At 43.2% G+C, this 22,708-nt stretch overlaps 1 long non-coding RNA gene across 2 annotated transcripts; it reads left to right on the top strand.

Annotated features, from left to right (window-relative positions):
* The first annotated feature begins 4,600 nt into the window (after positions 1-4,600).
* On the top strand, positions 4,601-22,335 carry LOC139356533 (uncharacterized). 2 transcript variants are annotated; one of them, XR_011608524.1, is made up of 4 exons: positions 4,601-4,996; positions 5,235-5,963; positions 18,751-18,871; positions 22,139-22,335. It is a non-coding gene; the product is annotated as an uncharacterized lncRNA (long non-coding RNA). The 2 variants fall into 2 exon arrangements; XR_011608525.1 differs by lacking the exons at positions 18,751-18,871; positions 22,139-22,335 and adding an exon at positions 6,178-7,019.
* The last annotated feature ends 373 nt before the right edge of the window (positions 22,336-22,708 follow it).

Here is a 22,708-nt window from a genome sequence, read left to right on the forward strand (position 1 = left end):
AATGCTTGCTGGGTGAATTGCAATTTTAGGCAAATCAGAACTTTCAGCCTAGTTGCCCTATCAAATTTCTATGTTTGCTCAACATGGAACATTACAGAACTTTACTATTAAGTTGGGCCCACGGAAATTAAGGGCAGGAAAAAAGACAGAAGCTTCTCTAACTCCAGGGGCAGGTCTACCCTGGGATAGACTCTGTGGATTTATCACATGAAGTCTGTTCTGACAAACATAGTGAAACTACCCCAGACCAGTTCCCAGGGTACTTCTGAAAGCAGAGCTCATTCCTCAGGTAGGGTCTATGAGGATCTTTTGTCTGGTCCTGAATCAGATCTCTGGTCTGTAGTTGATGACACTCAAGTTCTCTGATTTTAGTCATAGTCACTGTTCCAGCATGGCGGTGTAAAGCAGGGGAATGCTTCTAACCCTGATCCTACTATTCTTTAGCTGTGCGACCAGGGGTATAAGAGTCAATATAGCATAAAGGTTTAGAACGCAGGCTCTGGAGTCCACATGACTCTCCTTTGCCAATCATGGGATTTGAGACATTTAGCTTCTCAAAGCTTTACTTCCCTCATGTAAAATGGGAATCCCAATAGAATCTACCTCATAGGGATATTGAAAACATTAAATGAAATCATAAACTAAATACCTTAACACAATCTCTAGAGTATAGCAAATATTTGATAAGCAGTTAACTATTATGTTGTGATTATTGTTCTCTTTTCTGTATGTGGCTCCCTTATCTATAAAATGGGTTTAGATATTATCCAAGCATCCTTCAGCTCTTACATTCAATGAGTGCCCCTACCATATTGAATTTCGCTTACTATTAGATTAGAGCCGACCTGAGATAAAGATTGGCTGTGAGATGTAGTTTGAGATTTGAGATATACTTCCCTTTTGAGATGTAGTTCCCTTTTATTCCATCCTCTATCTTACAGGGCTAGAACAATTGGGTAACTTGTGAGTTAGAGAATGACTGTTCCATAAGACCTGACAATGGCTTTCCCTGGGAATGACCAGCTACCTGAAACTTCCAATAAACCATTTTGTGCAAGTATTAGGGTACCTTTGACAAACGAATAAACTTGGTGATAATTGTCACCTGTTGGAGAATCCAGTGGTCAACTTCTGGCCTTCAGGCAAGAGGAAGGGAGGACAACTGCCACTGTCAACCTTGAGAAAAGGCAGAGAAAAGGCCGTCTTTGTTGGCACGCCAGGCTGATTGGCCTTGACAAAATGACTAAAAGATTCTTTGTCTAGGGCATGTTAAAGGGATTAGAAAAGGAAGCACTGCTTTTAAAAAGGTAATGGGGAACTTTCCCAAATTATAGCAGCCTACTCAATGTATTTGATTCATGTGGCATTTATAGAATGTAAGAGATTTTGCCTGGGATTTTTTTTTGCACAAGGGCTTTTGTATCTGAATTTTTGGCCTTGTTAGTAAGGAGGGGAAGTGTGCCTTTTTTCTCCCAATGATTATCGGTATTCATGCTTTAGAGTACTTAGCTTTCTTTGAAGAATAATCCAAAAAGTCCATTTGTAGAAAGTCAGAAAAATAGAATCCCGTGTAGGCATTGAATGAAAGGGCTGAGGTGTGGGCTTGGAAAGTGGTCCTAAGGCTTGGGCTTATACATACGTGTTGTTAGGCTGACATTCTGCCAGCCTTTGGTGCTTTTCAATGGAGTGGCATGCGTGTGTTCTGGGGTGGGGAAGAGTGGCAATCTATAAGTGATTTGCTTTTGTCACATTGTTCAAAAATTCTGCCCACTCACCTCATTTGTGACAGTGGGATACATTTTCATGAGAATATGGGAAAGAAGGGAAGGAGAGTCAGGAGGAGGGAAGCAAGAAAAGAGACAAAAGGGAAAGGAAAGAGGGCAGTTGTTTTAACCAACCATTTCTATTTTCCAGCTACTCAGTGAGTGGCAGATCCGGCCCTTAGCCACCCTCCTAGCTCTAGTTTCTTCCCCAACAATGGTGTGGCTATTATACCTTTCCCTCCGTTCTTAATCAGCCATATTATTTCCAAGTACTTATTCTTAATCCTTTGAAAAGTTTCCTTTCAGCATAGCTCTTCCCACTCCCCAAGCCCCACACCCATCCAGTAAATGTGCCACACGTATACACACACACACAAAACACAGAGACCAATTCTCCTAAATACTCCAAAGCCTCCTTGACATATGCCAGCTCAATTTTAGGAAATTTTAAGTGCACCTTAAAAATGAAAACTACTGGCTGGGTGCAGTGGCTCACGCCTGTAATCCCAACACTTTGGGAGGCCGAGGGGGGTGGATCACAAGTTCAGGAGATCAAGACCATCCTGGCTAACACGGTGAAACCCCGTCTCTACTAAAAATACAAAAAAAAATTAGCCGAGCGTGGTGGCGGGCGCCTGTAGTCCCAGCTACTCGGGAGGCTGAGGCAGCAGAATGGCGTGAACCCAGGAGGCGGAGCTTGCAGTGAGCAGAGATTGCGCCACTGGACTCCAGCCTGGGCGACAGAGCGAGACTCTGTCTCCAAAAAAAAAAAAAAAAAAAAAAAGAAAACAAAATTACTGGGGATTCCCAGTGGAATCTGCTCTGAATCTGAAGGAACTCTCCAAGGGTGGCTTCAGAGATTTGTCTTCGCGCTGTTGCTGAGATCTAGTTGTTTGTTTTGAGCTTTACTCTATGTCCACATTGGAAATGCACAAACTGCTATCTTCTTTGAGAAGAAGGCTCCCATGTCTCCTAACTTCTCCAAACTAGAGTCCTGGCACTTCTGGCTGTTCTCAAGGGTTGGTCTTCAATCTGCCCAGCTACATCCCCACACTGTGTCTTTTTTTTTTTGGAAACGGAGTCTCTCTCTGTCACCCAGGCTGGAGAGCAGTGGTGCAATCTCAGCTTACTGCAGTCTCCCCATCCTGGGTTCAAGCAATTCTCCTGCCTCAGCCTCTCAAGTAGCTGGGATTATAGGCGTGCACCACCATGCCCGGCTAATTTTTGTATTTTTAGTAGAGACAGGGTTTCACTATGTTGGCCAGGCTGCTCTCGAACTCCTGGCCTTGAGTCATCTGCCTGCCTTAGCCTCCCAAAATGCTGGGATTATAGGCGTGAGCCACTGCACCCAGCCCCCACATCTGTTTCAATGAGTGAGAAGCCAAGCAGCCTGCCTTTGGCTGCTGGGGCCAAGAAGTAGAGGCAGGCCAGCCAGTCCATGCAGATATTAAACAGGCGATGCTGGTGTCCAAGAGAGCTAAGCATGTCTCTGCGGTATATGACCTCTGCTTTCCCTGCTTGATTCTTGGAGGCTTCTCCTTTTAATTTTTATTATTACTATGATTTTTAGGGACGTGATCTTGCCATGCTACTCAGGCTGGTCTCAAACTCCTCGCCTAAAGCAATCCTCCTGCCTCAGCCTCCCAGTGTGTTGGGATTACAGGAGTGAGTCACTGCACCTGGCCGAGGCTTCTAATGGGATGTTGCCAACAGCTACTGCTTGACATGCTTGGGTACATGAGTGCCTGTGGTTGTGTCTATAAGTATGTGCATACATGCATATGCACATGTGTGCGTATGTGTTGGAACTGAAAAGCTGGGCTGGGCAAGAACTAGGAAGGTCTGCTTCATTCGCTTTATCCTCAGATACAGAGCCCCGGGAGGTCTAGTAATGAGTTTGGAATTGGGGTATGCATGACATTGAATCCTGGCTTTACCATGTAGTCATATAACTCAGGCACTTCTTTTGTTATGAGTCTTGCCTGTGGAAGACACCTAATGAATATTTGTGAATGATACATGGGTATTCTAAGAGGCTACCTTCGTATCAGGGTCTCAGTGTAAAACCTAGAAACAACAGGTATTTTTTTCCTTTACCATGTTATTATTAACAAATGTGTATGTTCCTCACCAAATTGTAACCATAACAACTAGGATTTGTAGAATGCACACTGAAGGCGGGGGTCTATGCTTAGAGGTTTATATTCATTAATCAGAGAATTCTTACATTTCCAATAGGTTTACAGATGAAGAAACCAAGACTCAGAGGAGTTTAGTAGTCTGTCTCATTCCTGCGGTGTGGGATTTACACGTAGTTCTTTTTTTTTTTTTTTTTTTTTTTTTTAGACAGAGTCTTGCTCTGTTGCCCAGGCTGGAGTGCAGTGGGGTGATATTGGCTCACTGCAGCCTCTGCCTCCCAAGGTTCAAGCAATTCTTGTGCCTTAGTCTCCCGAGTATCTGGGATTACAGGCGCATGCCGCCACGCCCAGATAATTTTTTTTGTATTTTTAGTAGAGACAGGGTTTCGCCATGTTGGCGAGGCTGGTCTCAAACTTCTGGCTTCAAGTGATCCACCCGCCTCAGCCTTCTAAAATGCTGGGATTATAGGCATGAGCCACCGCGCCCAGCCTCACACTTAGTTCTCATCCAGAGCCTGTGCTGCTCCGTGCTGCTCCTGTGAGCACAGGGACAATGCACTATTCCTTATATTTCCTACAGCCTCTGGTGCAGTGCTACACACACAGGAGGTGCTCAGTAACTGTTTAAAACCTGGAAGCACTCAATACACACTTGGCTAGGGACTCACGGTGAATCTATTTTGAAATCCACCTCTTCTGACTTAAAGGAAGCTTATTACATCCATGTAAAGGTGAGGCTCCAGGGGCTTCAAACAGAGCCCCTGACCCTCCTGCAGACCTTGATAAGACCAAGCAACAAGCCATGTCTTGAATTCTCTTCTTTTGAACAGAAAAACAGAAGAAGCTAAGCAAAAAAAAAAAAAAAAAAAGAAAAGAAAAAGAAGGCGTCAACAAACAACTTACCGGCACCACTATGAGGACCCGGAAGGCGTGGAGGAGAGCGGGGATAAGAAGTGCTCACGGTTTCCGGCTGGAGCTGCTGGAGAAGAAGCCTCACATGCCAATTGTCAGAAAGGCTGACCCCAACATGAAAAAATTCCATTAGGCTCTGGTGGACGGCTCCTCTCTGACTTAACATCCTTGTGAAAATCCCAGGTGGGAAGGAAGATGAAGGGGGCAGGTCATGATGGAAGGGGCCGACAGCTGGGGGTTTCCATTTCAGCAGAAAAAACCCAGGAAGGATTGGGAAAGGAGGGCTCAGACCTTGAGTTGGTTAATCCCTTTTTCCCAATGGTCCACATCCCCACAATCTGGGGGCAAGAGAAATCAACCCAAAAAAGAAGTTGGGGGAAGTTCCTCATTTTATAACCTTCCTTTTTTCTTTTTTTCACAGAATCCTGCTCTGTTGCCTAGGCTGGAATGCGATGGCACAATCTTGGCTCACTGCAGCCTCGGCCTCCCAGGCTCAAGCCATCCTCCCACCTCAGCCTCCTGAGTAGCTGGGATTACAGGCACATGCTACCGTGCCCGGATAATTTTTGTATATTTTGTAGAGACAGGGTTTTACCATGTTGCCCAGGCTGGTCTCAAACTCCTGGCCTCAATTGATCCTCCTGCCTCAGCCTCCCAAAGTGCTGGGATTAAAGGCGTGAGCCACTGCACTCAGCCCAACCTTCCTTCTTTTTAAGAGAAGCTCTGGTTATAGTGTATATATTTTTTTGCACGTTTTTGTTTGTTTTTTAATTCTAATTTTGTAAACTTAATGTTTTAATATTACATTAAAATAGAGACAGTATCTCACTATATTGCCCAGGCTGGTCTCAAACTGCCGGCTTCAAGTGATCCTTCTGCCTCAGCCTCCCAAAATGTTGGGATTATAGGTGTGAGCCACTGCACCCAACTGTGTAGCTGATATTTGTGTGAAGTGCCTGAGGGCTCAGGTGGTTCTGAGAAAACAAGTTATCCTTGGTTTATTTTCCTGGTTAGAGAGAATGCCATGGGGATTTAGCATCTAGAGAATCTAGCTAAGAAAGAAGACAACTTTTATAATCAGCTCCTACAAATCCAAAATAAAAAAGTCCTCAAGAGTCCATCGCAGACAGTTTTGGAGAGGTCGGTACAGGTAGGTTTTGTGAAATTGTTCACATATCTGTGACCATCCTCAGCCCCTCTTTACACCTACCTATCCACAGATGTTGTCAGGACACCTGATCCTCCTGCTCTATGCTGGAATGAGCTCATTAAGAAATACTAGGTCACAATGCACAGCTTTGGTTTCCAGCACTCTAGCCATTAACAGGACCAGTCTAACCAGACTCCCTTGTTATTATTCACAGATTGGCTTCAAAGAATTTAGGATTAAAATGAGGGTGCACGGATGCGAAGAACATGCTGCTGAAAGTCCTGAAGCCTGTGTGCTGGTCTGGCGCTACCATTATCACGCTCAGAGACTATGGGAGTGAGAGGCACCCTCTCTGGCCCTCCCATTGCCTTATCTGTAAATTCCTGATTATTATTTTTCCCGAGATGGAGTCTTGCTCTGTCACCCAGGCTGGAGTGCAGTGGTGAGATCTTGGCTCACTGCAACCTCCACCTCCCGGGTTCAAGCAATTCTCCTGCCGCAGCCTCCCAAGTAGCTGGGATTACAGGAGCCCACCACCACACCCGGCTAATTTTTGTATTTTTAGTAGAGACAGGGTTTTACCATGTTGGCCAGGCTGGTCTCGAACTCCTGACCTCATGATCTGCCCACCTCAGCCTCCCAAAGTGCTGGGATTACAGTAGTGAGCCACCACACCTAGCCTGATTTTTTTTTTTTTTTTTTTTTTTGAGACAGAGTCTCACTGTGTCACCCAGGCTGGAATGCAATGGTACGATCTCGGCTCACTGCAACCTGCACTTCCCAGGTTCAAGCCTTTGTCCTGCCTCAGCCTCCCGAGTAACTGGGATTACAGGCATGTGCCACCATGCCCAGCTAATTTTGTATTTTTAGTAGAGACGGGGTTTCAATATGTTGGCCAGGCTGGTCTCGAACTCTTAACCTCAAGTGATCCACCCGCCTTGGTCTCCCAAAGTTCTGGCATTACAGGCATGAGCCACCATGCCTGGCCTGTACATTGCTGATTAAAAAATAAAATAGGCTGGGTGTAGTGGCTTAAGGTTAGAATCCCAACACTTTGGGAGGCCAAGGCAGGTGGATCACCTGAGGTCAGGAGTTCGAGACCAGCCCAGCTAACATGGTAAAACCCTGTCTCTACTAAACATACCAAAAAATTAGCTGGGCATGGTGGCACACACCTGTAATTCCAGCTACTTGGGAGGCTGAGGCAGGAGAATTGCTTGAACTGGGGAGGTGGAGATTGCAGTGAGCTGAGATCACACCACTCCACTCCAGCCTGGGTGACAGAGTGAGATTCCATCTCAAAATAAATAAATAAATAAATAAATAAATAAATAAATAAATGAGGACGTGTATGACAGCTAACATCTTTCTATATAAGAATTATTGTTAATGAATATCAATTCCTTAACCTGGATTGTATCTATCCTTCTGGGCACCTAGCTATCTGTCAAAGCTATTCTGACCTCCCTTTGGGTGGTGTGTACAACAACATATTCAGTGACTTGCCAAATCCAGTTATCCTTGGAACCTTTACACCTTTTGGATATGGCAGCATTTCTTTTCCTAACAGGTACATGAGATTCCAGACAAACTAGAACTTTGCGGTAAGGTAAGAGGGTGGGTATGGGTGGGGGGTGGCAAGGGGTCGGGGGTGGGGCAGAAGAAAAGCTAACTCCTGACATAAGGGAAGTAATCTTTCTATTTCTCATTCTAGTTGGGAAAGCAGGTAAGGAAAAGGAAACGTACACACGTGCCCAAGGCTGTTCTTTGTACAGATTTGCAAATTAGCTTAGGTTGGAAGACCATGGGCCTCAATCCAGTTGCACCACCTTTGTGGGGATCTGTGGCTCTCTAGTGCAGAGGGACCTGCACAAAGACAGGACCCTAGGAAAGCACAGGCTGGGAGCTGAACAGAGAGGCTGTCATTTCAGTGAGCCAGGTATCAGCTGGGCCTCCCTGTCCCTGAAGAACTAGATATCACTGGCAAGATCCCCATTCCCTGCCCCAAGGATAGTCTCACATCCTCCTTGAGATTTTTGGACTGGGCGTGGTGCTCGTGCCTATAATCCCAGCACTTCAAGAGGCTAAGGCTGGAAGTCTGCTTGAGCCCAAGAACTCGAGACCAGCCTGGTCTCAAACTCCTGGGCTCAAGAAATTCTCCACCTCAGCCTCCCAAAGTGCTAGGATTACAGGCGTGAGCCACAACACCCGACCACATCTCCTTTTCTGACTCTCCTATCTCCTTTTCAGAAGGACCCTTGTGATTACATCGGGCCCATTCAGGTAGTCCAGGATAATTTCCCCATCTCAAAATCTTCAGCTTGAGAGGCATCTGCAAAGTCCCTTTTGCCATGTAAAGACATATTCACAGATTCTGGAGATTAGGGAATGGACTATTTGAGGGACCATTATTCCACCTACCATATCAAGTGAAGGCTATCAGATGTTTGTGTTGCAAAGCTTGCCCTTTTGACCATTACTTTTGGCTTTTAAAAATAGTACCAGTCTGTCTGCATCACAGTAGCTCACACCTGTAATCCCAGCACTTTGGGAAGCCAAGGTGGGAGGATCACTTGAGCTCAGAATTTCAAGACCAGCCTAGGCAACATAGTGAGACCCCCGATTTCACAAAATATTTTTAAAAAATAGCCCAACATTGTGGCCACACCCGTGGTCCCAGCTACTTGGTAGGGAGAGAGATGGGAGGGTTGCTTGAACCTGGGACATCGAGGCTGCAGTGAGCCATGATTGTGCCACTACACTCCAGGCTGGGCGACAGAGCAAGACCCTGTCTCAAAAAAAAGAAAAAATTTACCAACAAATGTGTGCTCACACAGGCTCATCCAATGCTTGACCTTAATCCTTTAACCAGTCCCAGCCTTGACTAACCCATGCCTAATCCACAGTTCCTCCTGACATACACAATATCCCACAGCCTCCCCAACTCTAATCCCTCCTCATGTCATACTGCAGAGGCTCAAGAAGAGGAGGACAAGAGATGGCATTTAATGTTAGTGAGGGTCAGGATAAGGTCAGAGGTGGGCTGAAGGAGTCAGATGAGAATGTCAGTGTCCACAGACAACCACGAGCAGGTGGCAGAGGCTGCCGGGCTCTTCAGGGCTACCTGCAGCGGGTGTTAATTTACTGTATTTGTTTGCAGGGCCGACGTGACAAATTACCATAAACTGGCCAGCTTAAAACAACAGAAATATATTCTCTTACAGTTCAGGAGGCTAGAAGTGAGAAACCAAGGTGTTGACAGGGTTAGTTTCTTCTGGAGGCTCTAAGAGAGAGAGACTCTTCCATGCCTCTCTCCTAGCTTCTGCTGGTCACCAGCAATGCTTGGTGTTTCTTGGTTTGTAGATGCTTTGCTTCCATTTGCTTCTCTCTTCATTCACATTGCCACCCACTTCCTCTGTGTGATCTCTGCTCTGGTCATAAGCACTTCAGTCATTGGATTTAGGACCCACCCTAAATCCAGGATGATTTCATCTCAAGATCCTTAACTAATCACATCTGCAAGGGCCCTATTTTATTTTTTTAACTTTATTTTTAGAGATGGGGTCTCGCCATGTTGCCCAGGCTGGTCTCAAACTCCTGAGCTCAGGCAGTCCACTGACCTCGGACTCCCAACGTGCTGGGACTACAGGCATGAGCCACTGCACCTGGCCCCTATTTTCAAATAAGATCACATTCTGAGGTTTAGGGTGGACATGCATGGGGAGGACCAGTATTCAACTCACTGTAATTACTATTTCTCTGTGTTTACTTTTCCTTAGGATATTAGTTACCCCATACCTCTGCCTAATCCTCTTCCATGCGCTCACTTTCAATTTAGTAGCTGATTCATATTTAAAGCTCCTTAGATGAAAAGTGTAAAACACACCTCAAGCATATAAATGCAGCAAATGAAAAAAAGCATGAAATGGGGGTTTAGAAAAACATACTCTGGCTTTAGGAAGAGACTGACATTATAACTTATTCACAAGGCAGCCTCTCAGTGAACTAAAGCACCATGAGGATAAATTCACCCTCCAGATTTGCTGAATTTGAATGTATTGATTGAGTCCCAATCACATATTTCCCAACCCCTATATTTTGATGTAAGTCTTCAAGATGAAGGGAGTTGAGAATCAGGTCATCCAGAGAGCAAGAACCTTTTAAAAAAAAAAAAAAACTAGTTCATAAATATCCTTTTGTGTGCTTCTACCATGTTCAGCATTTCATATGTGCTGACCATGCTCCTGGTGAAGCCCCTTCTCACCGTTTCCCTTCCCTGGCTGTTTTTATGAGCCAAGTCACCTGTCAAAATGTGTCAGCAGCCTGCCAGAAAAGAGTACAGGTCAGCAAAAAGCCAAAAGAAATAAAAGACTAATGCTTGATTCTGAAGATCCAAATATATATAGAGAGACAGATTAACACGGTAGCAAAGTACCTGGAGGTGCTACATGTAAACACCTGCCCATGGTGTCGAAGAGTCTTTCCCAGCTTAGATGTTGAGATGAAAGGAAGATGACAGAATCTGGAAGCATTTCAAAAGTTGAGAAAGCATTGACTTTCAAAAAGTCTTCTCATCTCCCATCACTAGTCGTTCAACAGTTTCGAAAGACAGATGAGCAAGCATGATGCAATTTTATGGCATTTTAATTGAACATCTTATTCTGTGACACTACAGACAAAATGGAAAAGTAATCATTGCTTTCATGAAGAAAAAATGAATTTCACTTGATGTTCCAGGGATTGTTAAAGTTAGGTTCTTTTGACACTTTCTGGTGAACCTGATTCATATTTCACCCTTGTTAATTGCTGATATATATCACTTCAATTTAGAGAGCACTTTCGCAGGTTACCTGATTTTCCCAGGAACGCTATGACCAGGTGTAATTCCCAGAGAAGGAAACTGAGGCTCGGAGAAGATGGATACCTTTTCCAAAGCTCAGAGAAGAGCACTGAAGTCAGTTTTCAGACCCTAATTCCAATGCTTTTTTACCTTTCCAACCCTGAACATGTTGAGAGAAGGAGAAGCCTGGAGCTGAATACACACCAGATGAGCAATACTAAGAGATTCCTTGGCCAGGTGCAGTGGCTCACGCCTGTAATCCTAGCACTTTGGGAGGCTGAGACAGGAGGATCACTTGAGGCTGGGTGTTTGAGACCAGCCTGAGCAACATAGTGAGTTTTTTTAAAAGTTTTTTAAAAACTAGCTAGGCATGATGGCATGCACCTGTGTTCCCAGCTACTTGGGAGGCTGTGGTGGGAGGATCACTTGAGCCCAGGAGTTCAAGGCTGCATTGAGTTGTGTTCATGCAGTTTAGGCTGGGCACTTTAGGTTGCACTTTAGGCTGGGCAACAGAGCAAGACTGTCTCAAAAAAAAAAAAAAAGCCCTCTGGTAGTAACAATAGATAGAAAACTTACTTATGTATCTGGCTATTGGCTAGAGCAACAGGGTAGCTGAGCCATGTGTCTCCAGTGTCTAGCAGGCTAGCTCAGGCTTTTTCACATGGTGGCTGGGTTCCAAAAGCAGCAAGAGAGAAGATGAAGCCCAATGCATGAGCATTTTTCAAGCCTTCTCTAGCATCATGTTTGCTAATGCCCCATCAATTAAAGCAGGTCACATGGCCAAACCTAGATTCGGGAAGTGGAGAAATAGACTCCTGCTTTTTTTCAGAAAGCAGTAAAATATTGCAGTCATTTTTGGCAATCAACCAGAAGGGAAACAATTGAATCTAAATTATTCTCTGTCTACTTCACTGCCTTTTTCCACCTCCAATACTGTTGGAGGTTGGATAAATCATGCATAGGGGAATTTGAGAAGTATAAATACATATAAGATGGATGGATGATCAGGCCAATATTAGTGTGTTTATCAAGAATATTGATGAAAACTTGTAAGGACTGGTTGTCTTCTCTTTCCTGGATATTCTCATATTCTCACTTGGAATTCTGTTTCATCCTCTGATCCCTTTCTACATCCCATGCTGGTGCAACCTGGATTGATCTACTCCTTTTATCTCAGGTCTCAGATCTGTCACCTACAGCTACTCACAAAGTTCAGATACTATGAAGTCTGTATTTATATTGCTTTAGTGATTTCTGTTCCTGTTTGGTGTTCTATAGGACCCAACACATTAACAACCTTCTAGAGGTGTGAATTCTTCATGAACTGGCTACAGAAATTGATCTTTATGACAATAGTGGGAGTAATTTAATTAACTTCCCTGGTTATAGGCTAAGTGTTGTTTTAACTATTTTCCCTTTTAAAACTTGCTGATACGTCTTTTCTCCACAGTCAGGTGTTTTGCAGCTGTAAAATTTGGGGTTAACAGCTCTTCACTTGCTGTGCCTTCCATGGGTTTTGCTGTTACATATTTCATGTTGACTTCCATATGAATGATACTGCCTGATTATAGTTTGTGTCTAAATGGAACGTGGTGACCTGGAAAGTTTCAGAAGACGCTGCCTCCTCTGGCCCCTTTTCAACCTTGTCTACCATCTGCCCCTTCTTTATGAGCCTTCTTTCTTTCTCTCTCTCTCTCTTTTTTTTTTTTTTTTTTTTTTGACACAGAGTCTCACTCTGTCAGCTACTCTGGAGTGCGGTGGCACAATCTTGGCTCACTGCAACCTCCACCTCCCCGGTTCAAGCAATTCTCCTGCCTAAGCCTCCCAAGTAGCTGGGATTACAGGTGTACACCAACACGCCTGGCTAATTTTTGTATTTTTAGTAGAGACAGGGTTTCGCCATGTTGGCCAAGGTGGTCAGGGCACAGCTTGGTTTTATACATTTTAGGGAGACATGAGACATCAGTCAATATATGTAAGATGTACAATGGTTCCATCCAGAAAGGCAGGGACAACTTGAAGCAGGGAGGGGACTTCCAGGTCACAGGTAGGTGAGAGACAAATGGTTACATTCTATGGAATTTCTGATAAGCCTTTCCAAAGGAGGCAATCAGAATATGCATCTATCTCAGTGAGCAGAGGGATGACTTAATAGAATGGGAGGCAGGTTTTGCCATTAGAAGTTTCCAGCTTCATTTAGTAATTTGGGGGCCCCGAGATTTTCCTTTCACAGGGTCCATCTAATTGAGATGTCAATATGTAATGACACTTGGGACTGTGTGGAGATTGTAAAGAATTGGTTGAGAAGATCTAAGCCTATAAACTACAGTGATAAACTCCATATTATAAGTACTGATATGAAGTGAACTGCCAGGGATGTTCAGAAGCACCTGAGATCAGCCTCTTCTTGTGGCACCATCCTTATAATTGGGTCTAAATCTTTGCTTAAGTATCATTTATTAATGTTGAGTCCTTATTAATTGATTCCTGTGTGATCCTCAACTTTCCTCTGACATGTTGCAAATACTGGCTCTGACTGCTACAGCTCTCTGCCTCTCTAACCAGAGAATTTACTGTTTACAACTTCTAAGTGAGAAAGCCCACTCTGACACGGGGTGAAGGTATAATGATTTTTGTATACATATATTTTAATAAAAGTAATTTATGCATGTGGTAAAAAAAATTAAACTATGGAGTATTACATGGAAATTAAAATTTTCTCTTCCTGTCAACCTCTTATCCATTCTGCAGATATATCCATGGCAAAGAGTATTTTTGGCTAGGTGCTATGGCTCATGCCTGTAATCCTAGCACTTTGGGAGGCCAAGGTGGGTGGATCACTTGAGGTCACGAGATGGGGACCAGCCTGGCCAACGTGGCGAAACCCCATCCCTACAAAAAATACAAAAATTAGCCAGGCATAGTGGCCTATGCCTGTAATCCCAGCTACTTGGGAGGCTGAAGCAGGAGGATTACTTGATCCTTTGAACCCGGGAGGTGGAGGTTGCAGTGAGCCGAGATCACACCATTGTACTCCAGCCTGGGTGACAGAGCAGGACTTCGTCTCAAAAAATAAATTAATTAATTAATTAAAAAAATCTATATAGTCTTCAAAATACAGTGGAGCTTATGGAGTTTATATCCACATACCCACATCTATATACACATATTTTGCTTACTTTTCTCTTTCTTTCTTTTAAATTCCTGATGGAAAAAAGTACTTCTTGTTCTGAAGTCTGAGCTAAAAACAGAGTCCCCATTTGTGAGGCCCTGTGATGATTCCATTACAGTACCATTAACAGATCCTCAAAAGGAGCACTCAACTGACAAATAACTGATAACTAAAATGTGATACAGCCATACAGGGAAATATAATTCATTCATAAGACAGAATTAAGTATTGATACATGTTACAACATAGATTCATCTTGAATGCATTATGCTAAGTGAAAGCATAGTCACAAAAGACCACATATTGTTATGATTCCATTTGCATGAACTATCTAGATTAGGCAAATCTATACAGAAAATAAGTAAATCAGTGGCTGCCAAGAGGCCAAGGACAGGGAGCGATGTGGAGTCACTGCTGGTGGACACATGGTTTCTTTTTGGGGTGATAAAATATGTTCTAAAATTGATTATCCTGATTGTTGAACAACTCTGTAAATATTCTAGAAACCAATGAACTATATACTTTAAATGGTGACTAGTATGATGTGAGAACTATATTTCAATAAAGCTGTTATATAAAAAAGGGAGGTATTTTTAAAAACTACTGTTGTTCATGCCTGTAATCCCAGCACTTTTGGAGGCCAAGGCGGGCGGTTCACCTGAGGTCAGGAGTTAAGAGACCACCCTGGCCAACATGGTGAAACCCCATCTCTACTAAAAACACAAAATTAGCTGGCCATGGTGGCGCATGCCTGTAATCCTAGCTATCTGGGAGGCTGAGGCAAGAGAATCACTTGAACCTGGGAAGTGGAGGTTGCAGTGAACCGAGATCACGCCATTGCACTCCCACCTGGGCAATAAGAGCAAAACTCCGTTTCAAAAAATAAATAAATAAATAAATTTAAAAAATAAAAAAGAGAGACACAGCTCAATAAATTAATATATAATTTGCTGTCCTATATTGCATGGTTAAAGTAGGTGTCATTATTTCCCTTTCACCTAATAAGAAAATTGGACCTACACTGGTATTTCTTGTTTGCGCCAATTTTATGAAATTTAAAAGAATTGTCATTCCAGGGATACTAAATTAAAAATAAAAGCTATACATGAAAAACTTAATAGGTAGTGGTTGATGCAAGAGTTGAGCAACATGATTCCTGAGATCTCCTTTTGACTAATTGACAGTCTTAGAGAATTAGAAGTCAACAACGTTAAAATGGAAATAAAAGTACATCCCAAATCTTCACTTTCTAGGCAGAAGCTAGAGTGTTCAGTGCCCTGATCAGACTTTAATATATCCCAACAGTTAAATTTACACTGGGAAATTGTTCCCTTTATTTGACACATAAAATCAAATGCCCAATGTGAGAATTATATCTGTGAAATAAACAGGAAATGACAAAATGTTCCCCACTCGCCCCTCTGGGGTGGTTGCCTTCCTCATCCTCCCCCGTCTTCTTTGATAATAGCATCTAGGCAGATAAATGCAACACCATCTGCTGATGGTATTTTGGGAACTTCACACAAGCCCAAAACACTAAGCCTCACCGCTAAGTCCTGCCCCTGTGTAATGTTATCCTGGGCCTCACAGCCCATTTCTTGGCAGAGAGTAATGTCTACTTTCAGCAGAACTGAAGACTCTGGAAGAGACAAGGCAAAACAAACAGAAAGCTGCCTTTAAATGGATTTCAGTATTTCACTATTAATGATCTTTTAAAAGAATCCTCCTTTTGGGCATCTGTCCTCCCACCAAAGGGGGTCTTGGTGAAAAGGCTCAGCAGCCCACGCAGGTAGGAAGAGGAATAAAAGTGGGGTGTGGAGTGGGACCCTGTTGCCAGGATTCAGTGGATAGGGAAACACCGTGTGGACAGGGAGACAGCTGCTTTAGCCAAAGCTCCTACTGAAATGCACGGTGGCTGGGTAGGGTCTTTCCTGGGCTCCTGGCAGGAATGAGAACAGCTGAAGGCTAGACTGCCCGGGGTGAGTGAAAGGGTAAGCTGTTCAAGAAAGGAATGTGCTCTAGGTGGCCAAGACTTGGCACTGCTATTTCTGCCTTTTCTTTTTTTTTTCCCACTGGCTAGGTCGCTTTGCTCCTCCAGCCCAGCTTGCAGGCTCCTTGGTTAAGCCCAAAGCGCTCCTTTTATACTGTGAACTATTCTCATCCTTCTGGTAGAGGGTGAGCCTATCAAACTTTATATTAGGCTGCAGGTAGTTTATTAACTAACCTCTCTCAGCCTTCTGTTTTCTCGTCTGTGAAATGGGATTCATAATGCCTATAGATGGGATTGTGAGGACTTAATCATGAAAGCCAACATTTTTATAGAACTTACAAGGTGCCTGGCTCTGTTTGAAGTGTTTTACACATATTAACTCATTTAGCTCTCACAACAGCCCTATGAGGTAGATGCTATTGTTTTCACCACTTTTAAGGCAAGGAAACTGAGCCACAGAAACACTGAGAATTATGTCTAAGTTGGGCCGAGCATAGTGGCTCACGCCTCTAATCCTAGCACTTTGGGAGACTGAGGCGGGAGGATCACTTGACCCCAGGAGTTCGAGACCAGCCTGGGAAACATAGTGAGAGCGTCTCTATAAAAAATAAACAAAATTAGCCAGGCATGGTGGCATGCCCCTTTAGTCCCAAATACTCAGAAGGCTGAGGCAGGAGGATCACCTTAGCTTGGGAAGTCAAGGCTGCAGTGAGCCGTGATCATGCCACTGCACTCCAGCTTGGGCAACAGATCAAGAAAAAAGAAGGAAGGAAGGAAGGAAGGAAGGAAGGAAGGAAGGAAGGAAGGAAGGAAGGAAGGAAGGAAGGAAGGAAGGAAGGAAGGAAGGAAGGGAAATTCAAATCTACATAAATAGCATGTGGCAGACTGCCATGGTTACTACTTGAGACCATCACTATGACAGTTACTACTGTTACTACTTGAGACCATCATTACGAGACTGAATGAAGGGGGACGAACATAGAAATGAAAACTTAAGACAAAAGAAAGTGTTTTAAAGGAAGGGGCCAGCAGAAGAAGAAAAGGGCTCCCTGCTTCTAGTGAGCAAAGGCAGCAGCCACCCTGAGCCTCTACAGCCCTTCATATTTATTGGGTAGCAAGAGCAGGCAGGAGGAGGTAACAACTGGTCAGCTGCTTAATTGATCACAGGTTCACATCATTGGTAACAGGCTTCAGATTTGCCTACTCACAAGAAACTCTGTGCTTGGGGCTTCACTGCCCTCAGCATTCCTTCTGGGCAGCAGACACAGTTTGTCAGTTTGCCAACATCCTGCTTTCATGAGAACAGTTTGCTGTTTACTCATACAGCCTCCAGTGGTATACTGAGTTGATTGCGACCCTCACTCTTTCAGCCTTCAACAAAAGCACACAGACGAGTCAGATTCAATGTCATACCAGTCTGGCTCTATAAGGTTTGGAACCATTAAGCAACACTACCTACTAAAAGCATGTAGTTAAGGCACTCAGAGCTTAATAGGCTGTATAATAAATGTTGTCTATCAAAATAATTACTACCTGAAGACAGAAAACATCCTGAGTGTAGAGAGAGAACTGCAATCAGGGCATCCCTGAAGTGCCTAAATAGTGTCCTACGTCTAATAATAATTCAAAATATATTGGCTTAACTCAATCCATTTTGTCAATGCAATTCAACAGACTTTCCTTAAGCTTCTTCTCTGTGCCAGGTGCTCTGCCCAAAAGAGAGAAGGCCCGAAGATGATTTCAACAGGGACTTATAGTGTGATACTACTGATCCTGAAACTGATAAAATGCTTGGCTGCATTCACAGACCAAGAGAGTATAGGGGAGATAACATCAACACTTCCCTCTTATTCACCACCAAATCCCATCCATCCAAATCCTAGATGGTTCTTGAATCCTTACATGTGTCTCCATCTTTCTCACCTGTGCTCTCATCCAAGCTGCCATCTTCCCTGGACCACTCAGTTAGTCATGACCTCTTAACTGGTCTCCCAGCATTTACTGTGGTCCCTCCCCAATCCATTTGATCATGTAGGCTCCTTGCTTAGTTATTAAAACCCTTCTATTATTTTTTGCTCTTTTTTTCTTTTTATCATTATTATTATTATTGAAATAGAGACGAGGTCTTGCTTTGTTGCTCAGGCTGGTCTTGAACTCCTGACTTCAAGCAATCTTCCCACCTAGGCCTCCTGAAGTGTTGGGATTACAGGTATGAGCCATTGCACCCAGCCTGGTTTTTTGCCCTTAAGATAAAACTTACGCTATGGCCAAGGATTCCTGCATATCTGACCACTACCTGCCAATCATTCCCATCTAATTTACGCCACTCTTGACCTTAGTCATACTGTCTTCCTTTCAGTCTTTTGAATGCACTATGCCCACCTCCTCTCCCAAGTCCTTTTACACATTTGGGTGCATTCATTTGGAACACAGCTGTGGGTTAAATGTCCACCCCTGATTCAATCAGCCACAGCCAAGATAGCAGGCCCACATGATATGATAATTGTGGCTGGCAGGATATATTTCTATGACCCTATAGATGCAAGGGGAGGGAAAGGGCATGCCTCAGAGAAGGGATATCTTAATCAGCTGAGTATGTATGTATCAAGCTTCCTTCCAGAAAGATATTCAGGCAGAGAGAGTGACTATCCTCCAGGAATGTGACAGGAGAGATTCCTATGCTCTTAAAAGCGGTATCTTGGTGACTTCCATCACCTCAGCCAAATCAATGAGTGCATGAATTTTTCTTGTTCTAAATGGGTCACATTTCTGTCTTTTTTTGTAGACAAAAAGTAGCAAAGCTGTTTGACCAGGATGGAGGCCTGGTGATCAGCAGAAAAGGAAACATCATAAGGGAATGGATCTGGCCTTCAAAGGGAAAACTTGATAATCCAGTGGAAATTTCGGTATTATTTTACAATTTATCATTCTTATGGTTATTTTTTATGTTGCAACAATAATTTACTTTGGGCATCTAAAATATACTATTATGGGGCTGGGCATGGTGGCTCACGCCTATAATCCCAGCACTTTGGGAGGCTGAGGCAGGCAGATCACCTGAGATCAGGAGTTCAAGACCATCCTGGCCAACATGGTGAAACTCCATCTCTACTAAAAGTACAAAAATTAGCTGGGCATGGTGGTGCATGCCTGTAATCTCAGCTACTTGGGAGGCTGGGGCAGGAGAATTGCTTGAACCCAGGAGATGGAGGTTGCAGTGAGCCAAGATTGCACCACTGCACTCCAATCTGGATGACAGAGTAAGACTCCATCTCAAAAAAACAATAAAATAAAAAATAAAATAAAATATACTATTATGGGAAAACAAGGTTGAGAAGACTGAATTACTCAGTTTGCTGGCTATAAATTTTTTTTATTTGTACAAATTTATTACATGTATATTTATTACATGTACAAATTTGTTACATGTATATAATATGTAGTGGTCAAGTCAGGGTATTTAGGGTGTCCGTCACCCGAGTAAAAAACAGTTTTGGGGTTTTCTGTTTCTTTTTTTATAGAGACAAGATTTCAGTAGGTTGCCCAGGCTGGTCTCAAACTCCTGGGCTCAAGCAATCCTCCAGCCTTAGTCTCCCAAAGTGCTGTGATTACAGGCATGAGCCACCATGCCCAGCCCAAGTACAAAACATTTTTGTTAAGTGTAGTCACCCTACTGTGCTGTCAAACATTTTATGTATTCCTTCTGTCTTACTGTCTGTTTTTACCCTTTAACCCCCTTCTCTTCGTCCTCCCCTTACCCCTGCCTCACCCCTCCCAGTCCCTGTTCTCTATTTTCCACTCTTTACCTCCATGTGATCCCATTTTTTAGCTCCCACATATAAGTGAGGACATGCGATACTTGTCTTTTTGTGCCTGGCTTATTTCACTTCTGATAATAACCAGTTCCTGGATGTGATACATTTTTACTTCAGTTCTTCATTTCACTTGGCAAACTATACTTGGCCCTTTTTTAATGGATTTATCTGTACTAAACAGCAGTTGCTTTAAACAGCAATTTTTAAAAAATGTTATTAGAAAAACATTTCATGCCTACTATAAAAACATTTCTAAAATAGGAGAGTATAGTGTTCAAAGTCAAAGTCTCCTCCGCCTTAATTTCACTCCGCAGAAATCAACCACGTTCACAGCATGGTGTATATAGGATCAAAGATTCCAAATTGAGATAATATGAGAGTGAGCCTGCCAAGTAGGAATGGCAGTGAACTGCAAGTGCCCACCTGAGGGGCACAGCCTCTACTCAGGGCCAGAAGATCATTGCCACATGGGAATATGGGCCTAGGGTTACTACATTTTACATTTTTTTTCCAGCTAGAAATTCAGATTTTTATGTGAAATATCCTAATATTTAACTGTTGACAATTAATTCAAACTTTGACAGGATTAATCCAAGCACTTCTGAGCTGCCAGTCTGAAACCTTTGCACCAGATTTTCTCACTTCATATATAGTTACTTCAAGCGTGTGTGTGTGCACGCGCGTACGTGCGCACGCACACGTGCATGTGTATACATACAAAATGGGCTGCACTAGTCCAGGATACAGATGTGCAGGTGCCTCACTGCACAGCCAACCTTCAGGGCACCATTTATAGAGAGCTATGCTATCCAATATGGCTGCCACTAAGCATTCATGGTTATTGAAGCATTGGAATATGCTGTAAGGATAAAATACACACCAGATGTTGAAGACTTAGTACAAAGAGAATAGAAGCTATCATATTAATAATTTTTATATGTAGTACATGTCAAAATGCTAATACTTGGAGATATTTGGTTACAAAAAGTTATTCATTTCACCTGCTTTTTATTCTAACCTGTCTACTAGAAAATTTAAAATTAGACCAGATATGGTGGCTCACACCTGTAATCTCAGCATTTTGGAAAGCCAGGGTGGGAGAATCACTTAAGCCCAGTAGTTTGAGATCAGCCTGGGAAACATAGCAAGACCCCATCTCTACAAAAAACTTTAAAATAAGCGTGGCATGGTGGTGTGCACCTGTAGTCCCAGCTACTTGGGAGGCTGAAATGGGAGGATCACTTAGGCCAGGAATTCAAGGCTGTAGTGAGCAATGGTTGTGCCACTGCACTCCAGCCTGGGCGATGGAGTGAGACCTTGTCTCTTAAAAAAAAAAAAAAGAAAGAAAGAAAATTAAAAATTACTCACTTGGCTTACATTTGTGGCTTGCATTATATTTTTACTGGACCGCACCATTATAGGCTATTGGATAGGGGATAACCTCTAGGTCTCTGTTCTATACAACCAACAAAATTATCTGTGGTAGCCACATGCTCTGCATAGATTATTTAGATGGTAACTTTTTAAAAAGTACTGTTTAACTCTGGAGGCTTAGGGGAGTAGAGTAGGTAAAAAGGCTGTACCAGGATTCTATATGCAAATTTCCTGACACTTTAAAGTCAGAATTTCCTCACCTATTATCTAAAAAACAATCAGGATCACCAATGAAGTAGGTTATTTAGCTCAGATTACCTCCGTTAGTAGCCTTCTGGAAGCAAGGGAATGTAAACTATAACCGAACCAAGAGTCTTTGCCTGCTTAGAGCAGTTGACTTTATTAAGATGCTTTATTTACCAAAGGCCTTTTAAATATGCTCTATGAATCTGCCGATGTTCAAAGTTGTTCATTTATTGTTACTTTCCCATTCTAGTCCTTTGTAAAATCTCTCCAACTTTAATGGGTTTCACAGGAAGATTAAGGCTTGTAAAACATCTAAGCACTTGGCAGCCATTGACTTTTCTCAACACCAAGGGAGTCAGATGTTGTCAATCGTATTTTACAGGTGAGACTGACTTTGTCTCAGGAGCTAGAATTAGGGCTCAGAAGTACCTGTAGGTCGACCTAGCATTTTTTCAATCTAAAATGGACCTGATCTTTTTTACAAGACGTGACTATATTACTTGCAAAGTAGTTTCTCCTCCCTTGTCTTTTTCCCTCCACAAGTCGTAACAACACACGAAACTGCAGCACAAAACCCAAAAGTCAAAAATGTAATAGAATTAAATCAAGAGACTGTAGCTGTCTGTGAATGTCAGTCCCAAATTTCCATCCACACGTCATGCAACTATGTGATTTCCATCTGAATTATGAGAATGAGGATTCCGTGAAGGAAATGACCCTCCTTTCCGTTACCGCCAGGTAAATAAGTTCATCACTGAGAAGATTTTTGGACGTTCTGCCACCACCTTGGTCTACAGCAGTATTCCCAAAGCCTGAAGCTATCTTTGGCACCTGTAAAACGCCAGCCTTTCCCTCCCTGCCTACCCAAGGTGGTAGGTCCAGAGGTGTCTTGATCATCTTCATGCCACCACTTCGGCCGGACAGAGGGGGAGCAGTGTTGACTGATGTCATATTCTTAACTTTTAGTATCACCTGGTAATTTCTACAATAAGGATACTGGAATCTTGCCTAGTTAGAAATCCTACCAGGGCTGTTTATGAACCTTACTTGTGAAATAACTAAAAGTTTAGAAAGAGGAGAGGTTAGAAGGTAAAGGTAGAATTGGGGGAAAAAAATGAATACCTAGTTTATTCCAAGGCTGTGATTCCTAAGGTTTTAGAGAAAGGTTAGGAATCTTCTGGCCAGGCATGGTGGCTCATGCCTGTAATCCCAGCACTTTCAGAGGCTGAGGTGGGTGGATTGCCTGAGTTCAGGAGTTTTGGACCAGACTGGGCAACATGGCACAACCCCATCTCTACAAAAATTGGC

Source organism: Macaca nemestrina, chromosome 10 (assembly GCF_043159975.1).
Source record: "Macaca nemestrina isolate mMacNem1 chromosome 10, mMacNem.hap1, whole genome shotgun sequence".
NCBI lineage: Eukaryota > Metazoa > Chordata > Mammalia > Primates > Cercopithecidae > Macaca > Macaca nemestrina.